A 6,558-nucleotide genomic window follows, 5' to 3' on the forward strand; every position below is an offset into this window, starting at 1 on the left:
AAGATGTTACAAAATTTCGCTGGATACGAAGGTTGCATGTGAAATTTATAAAGAGTTTTGACCATATGGACTGACGTCCATACGTTCGATTAACGTCCATTGTCGCTGATAATCTCGGTTAGCGTACCATGGGAGAACTCCACGTGCCTACAATTGCTTCTTTTACAGCGATTTTTAGCTCTTAAAGTTACTTTTCTATTCGTTCAAGTTGACTTTACATGCCATTAAACTTCATGTAATCATTTGGTCAAACTGACAACACAATTCAGTAATCAATCTTTTTCAGAGCCACAATTTGAGCGAGTGAAGCATTTTCAAAAATTCTTCAATTTTTCATAGTACTTCCTGGGATCATATAGAACTCTATGCAAAAGAAAAGTGCTCACAAGACTCAATTGAATAATTCTATATTCTATATTCTATATTTAAATTATGAAAAAATCAAAAGAGAAAGTATCATCCCATGATATTTATTTATAATGTCAAATTACTCTCAGTTCAAAAATATCAATTCAATCCTTGTCTTAATCCTAATCATTTCAGAAGTTATCAGTCGAGTCCCAATCATTCCATCTAAGGTCAGCAGCTAACAATGGTACGGCGTCAGTAATGAGAATTTGACTTTATGTATTTATTTACTCTAGTTAGTTATGTAGATAGACATTAAAAAACAATTGAAAGCTGCGTACTGTGCCATTTCACTTTTATTAGGTTTTGCGGTATAAAGAACATATCCTGAGTTTTTAGAGGACAAGATTTAACCGAAAGAGATGTAATAACAGCCAGTTTTAGTGATAATTGAGGGTCTTAAGACCACAAAAAAGAAATCTGATAGAAGGAAATGATTTTTTAAAAAATAAATATAAACAGAGATGAGAAGAACATAATACAAATAAAAACAGTCTACAAGACATATCCATTATGATGGAATACTCCTATTAAAATTTTATTTTAGAATAACCCACTAGGAAAGGCCCAGCAAATTTATTTGATCTCTCCCTGGAATAGAAAACTCCAATAATGCCCTTGCAACTGTATGATTTTCGTACATGTCAACCACCATAATCAGCATAATAAATAAAATACTAGGCACATAGTAAAATCATAGCATTATAGAAATTGAAGAAGAGACAATCATTACAATTCAATTTCTATAATGCTATTCATATTATATGAATAGCATTATAGAAATTGAAACCATGCTGAAATTTGATATTAAAAATGTAGATTTGTTAACACATAAAGTAGAATTTAATGTTCTATAACTCGAAGAGTCCATGACTTTGTTTTGTGGAAAATATATGTTTCTGGCAAATGAATATTCCAGTAGAGATTAGAGTTTTTGTGCCTTCCTAAGCCATCTGTACGAATCTTTGACAAGTGGGCCGTTTGCAGCGGCGTTGGTTCAAATCGACACCCCCCCCCCCATGGTTAGAATATGTTGGTCACCCCTTGATAGCTAGGAGAGGTGGCAGTTTTAAATCTATGGCTTCTTCATTAGAGTTGACTGGCCTTTTATTCTTCTTAGCTTCAATAAGAAGCCTGTTGGTAGGGTGGGGAAGAGCTTCTACCTTGGATGGGAGAGCGCTGATTCGCGTTGACCGTATAGCCGGATTCGAAGAAGTCCTTCCACAAAGGAGTACTTAGTTGCACCCAGTTAGTTGAAGAAAACCTATTTTAACCTACTTTACTTAACTGGTAAAATAAAAGGGTTTTGAGAGTTTTAGCATGTAACAAAGCTTACAGAAAGATAAACCAGTTGAATAATAGTCGTTAACAACCATAAACCTTGATAATGGCAAGGTAATCACAGCCGTTATATTTTCGCAGACCAGAAAACACACTTGAAAATAAAAGACAAATACTCCAGCTTCTTTAATGGCATCATTTACGAATTTAAATTCAGCTACCATCATCGATGAGTATAAATCCTGGTTTGCTGATTTTGGAAATAATGACCAAGTAAATCCAGATGGTGGGTCGCAATTTTTTAATGAGTTTGTAGTGGCAAGATTATTAATGTATCCAGCGGTAATAGTTTATGTTAGCAAAGAGACTGTTTGAAATGCGTTTGTCACTGCCGAAATTATTATCAACATTTTTATTTCTCTAGTATATTTTTTTAAATCTATTTTGTTCATAATTCATTTAACGTTTTAACATTATTTTACAATTGTTTTAGTGGCAAACCCATTTGAATACTCTCGCCATATGATCAATTAGTAACAATTAAGAACTAGGTGTGTTTTTCGTATGTCTAAAAAAACTGAATATTTCTGATCATAATAATTGTGAATCGGTTGTTTTATGTTTAAGTATAAACATTGTTGTTTAGACTAATAAAGAGTATACCAAAAGATTCATCTTTACCATTACAATAGGAAGACGTAGTAAAGTGGTGACACCAGCCGTGAGTTTATTGTTTATTTCTCTTATAAATTTGAATGAACTCTAGTGAAGCAACCGGCAAGGAGGCGCAAAAGGAATTAGTTGAATCGGCGAAAACACCCAACACATTGTCTCGGCTACCCACATTTTATAGGGAAGAATCTGACCTGCCGTTCATACAAGTTGAGGCGGTGTTCAGCTCTAGTTATATACCTAATAGTAAAACTAAGATTCAGCAGATCATCACCCAACTGAATTTAGCAGCTTTAAAGCAGGTTGCCGATCTTGCTCAAGACCCCTCTGCCACTGAGCCATACAAGAGGCTAAAAGAGCGGCTACTCTCCAGCTTTGGGCCCTCAGAACACTCCAGAATTACGAAGCTATTGGAGAAAAAGAGGTTGGGCGAACAACGGCCACTGCAGTTTCTTCAACTGCTCTCTGCAATTGGCCGCATGTAAGGTTCCTGCAGATATGCTCAACACCTTGTGGCTAAGAGGGCTACCTGAGGGAACGCAAGCAGCCTTAGCCGCCACAGATAACACGGATTCCATGAAGCTGTCACATATTGTGGATAAAATAGCGGAATTCCAGCAGCCCTCAAGTAATTTCATCATGGAGAGTCAACTCAGCGCCTACTTCTTCAAGGATGGAAAACATTGGGGTAGCGATTGATGACCTAACTGCAGAATCAGCTGCTCTGAAAGCCTTAATGGGATCCAGGATGAGCCGCTGCGATAACATCCCCAACAGAGAGCGCAGGGCTTCGAGAAGTAAAAGTGGATGGCGTCTCTGCTTCTACCATAACAGATTCGGAGAAAGGGCTACCAAGTCCCGTCAACCTTGCAGTTGGAAAACAGCTGGGGCTTTAAACAAGTAGCAGCGGCGAATGAGGTGGGTTTCCTCGCCTAAATTACCAACCGCCGGCTTTTTATCGTCGACAAAAAGTCCTGGACCAGATATGTGGTAGATACAGGAGCCACTATATCTGCCTTTCCAGGAAGTCGCATTCTTAGGACACACGGGTCGACGCCACTGGCGTTAGTACTCTTCCGGCCCAGGTTGAAGCTATTGCATCATATCCCAGATCGGCTAAGATAAGGGACTGTCGACGTTTCCTGGGTATGTTCAATTTTTACCGTCGTTGCATACCCATACCGGTAGATTTGCAAGCTCCACTCAACAAGCTCCTCGCTGGGGCAAAGAAGAGTGATAAAAGACCAGTCAACTGGGAAGAAGACTCCATCAAAGCCATTTGAACGTTGCAAAACTGCCATACAGAATGCTGTAATGCTAGGACACCCTAGAGAGAACGCTCATCTAGTCTTAGTATGCGACCCCTCCAGTACCGCCATGAGAGCAGTTTTACAGGAGAAAGACGTATAGTTTCAAAGTTGTATTAAGTAGATTGTCCCTGAAGTTGGCCGGATTGGCCGAAACGTCTGACTTATATGAGAAATAAAAGGTTTTGAGACTATAATGGATAAAATTTGATTTATTTATTTTTTTTAAAAATATATATATTTATTAAATGTTTGTAAAAACGAACAAAATCGTTCTCCAATGCATCTTATTAACTATTACAGTTGGAAAACGATTGATCATCATTAAATAAAAGTATACTTTGTAATTATTTAAAAATATGTAACCCTCCTCAGAATTGGTCTTGGATATAATATTCTACAACACCTTCTGAAAAAGAATACAAAAATTTCTATATAGTACAACAGCCGGGAAGAACAAAAATTATTTCAACCACTCTTATAAGTCCGACGTTTAGGCCAATCTTCAGGGACAATCTACTTAATACAACTTTGAAACTATATAATTTAAAAAACTCTAACTCCATGCAGACTATTCTGCCCAGGTCAAAAACATCAATTTCTAATTAGTCAAATATTCACTTAAAACAAAATCAAAATCGGTAACGAACCTGTCCATCCCGATGCGTTCAGTGTAGATATGAGGGATGCCTTGAGGGTCCTGTGCCACCGCTCCTACTTCTGTGCCACCGCTCACCAGCGCAGAAGAAATAAGCCACATACGATAGAGAGCTCTTGGCAATCCACTAAACCATCAAGCACTTCAGGCATTACCTGAACGGTCGACATTTTGAGATATGGACGGACCATATTTTGAAATATGGAACCGTTAGAATATGCTTTCCATCAAAAGCCGGAGACGGCGACACCCACGCGGATTCGTCTGTTCAATTTTATTAGTCAGTTTACGACCGACATTCGCCACGTCCCCGGAGATGAGAACACCGTCGCCGATGCACTTTCGAGAATCGAGGACATCGAGTGTACTGACGATTATATACATATAGCGCCAGAACAACAGAAGGGTCAAACTATTACAGAGCTACAGAAACATGACCGCCTTCAGCTTCAATGGATCAAACTTCCTGGTACTGCAACGTCAGTCCTCTGTGAGACCTCCACTTCTCAGGCCATACGTTTCAAAGTCCATGCGAGAAGAAATTTTCCACCACCTGCATGGGCTCAGCCACTTTGGTATACGAGCCTCAAGACGGCTAGTAACACAGCGATTTTTCTGGCCTGGCATGAAAGCCGACATCTGGAGATGGGCTCGGTATTGTATTGCATGTCAGAAACCGAAAGTGATCCGTTACACAGTAACCCCTTTAGGTACCTTCTCTCCAAGCTCCAGGTTTGAACACATTCACGTTGAACTCATCGAACGCCGACGGAATCCGGTATTGTCTGATTCACGATGATTGACCGATTCATCTGTTAGCCTGAGGTGTGCCCTCTGGAGGAGATAACAATTACCAAGGCTGTATCAGCGATTGTGGGTACATGGATCTCCTGCTATGGTACGCCAGCAAGGATAACCACTGACCAAGAGCGCCAGTTCGAGTCAGACCTTTTCATAAATCTTACTCTTATATTAGGTTTCCTGCGTAACAGGACTACACCATACCATCCTCAGTCCAACGGATCCGTGGAGCGGTGGCACAGGACCCTCAAGGCATCCCTCATATCTACACTGAACGCATCGGGATGGACAGGTTCGTTACCAACAGTTCTTTCAGGCCTCCGATCGGCAGTGAGAGAGAACATGAGAGTCAGCGCTGCGGAAATGGTAGTAAAGAGTGTGCCTAACGATTTATTTTTATCATTACAATAGGAACACGCAGTAAAATTTAAAACAATTCATTTCCTCAAGAAAAATCAAAAATCTTAAAACCTCAATTTTTCAATCAAATGGACTGACTTGAAGGTAAGCCCAGAAAGTTAAATTCCGTCTAAAAAAAAAAAAAAATGTTCAAAGGAAAACTCCGATATATACCACAAGATATCACCTCGTGGGAAGATAAGCTTCCTTACTAAAATATTAATGGGAAGAAAAACGAAATATCTATTTTCTTGATCTGCCAGCAGTCTCCACCCAAAGTCTATAGACCATGAATTTGTTGTAGGGAAATAGTAAGCCCATCAAACCAAAGACATCTAGAGATCAAGGTAAGAAACCTAGATTAATATTGTTCGTTCTTAAATATATCTTTCACTAAATATTTCTTTTGAAATAACTCGTTGAAGACCTGCATATCTATAAAAACAACCAGTTTGTTTATATAGAAAGAACCCAAACTATGAATAGATGCTTTGTTAACCACAAATCCAAATTTCAATTGAAAACTATTCGATCAAATAGTGGAAAACAAAATTCACCTAACGATGACTTTAAAAAAAAAAAAAAAAAAAAAATTAGAAGAATTTGAATATTCAATGTTAATACTTTCATAAAGCATATTAAACAGGATGATTTTCAGTTCTAAGACAGCGGTCAATTTTTGATGACTTTTAAAAAATAAACTGGATAGAATTATATAGTAATCAAATAAAATATGCAATATTAACAGGACTCTGACAGAAACTAACATCCTTATTTTATGTAGAGTTTATGTTTTGGATTCATTTTATTACTTCTTAATATGGAAACTACATACCTCATTTGCTGCAGTGCACTCTGTCTGCGCGGTTTGAAAATGAATCTATAAACTTAGGCATGGTTTTAACCAGGTTTATCTATATATTTTTGTATAGGTTTTGATTGTCTATAAATCTTAAAACTTAAATTACGAATTAGTTTTTTCCTTATTCCAGTACTAGGGTTTATTAAGTTTATTACCTCAAACTATCTGGT

This window comes from Halyomorpha halys, unplaced genomic scaffold (assembly GCF_000696795.3).
Source record: "Halyomorpha halys isolate HHAL.00 unplaced genomic scaffold, Hhal_1.1 Scaffold375.1, whole genome shotgun sequence".
NCBI classification, from domain to species: domain Eukaryota; kingdom Metazoa; phylum Arthropoda; class Insecta; order Hemiptera; family Pentatomidae; genus Halyomorpha; species Halyomorpha halys.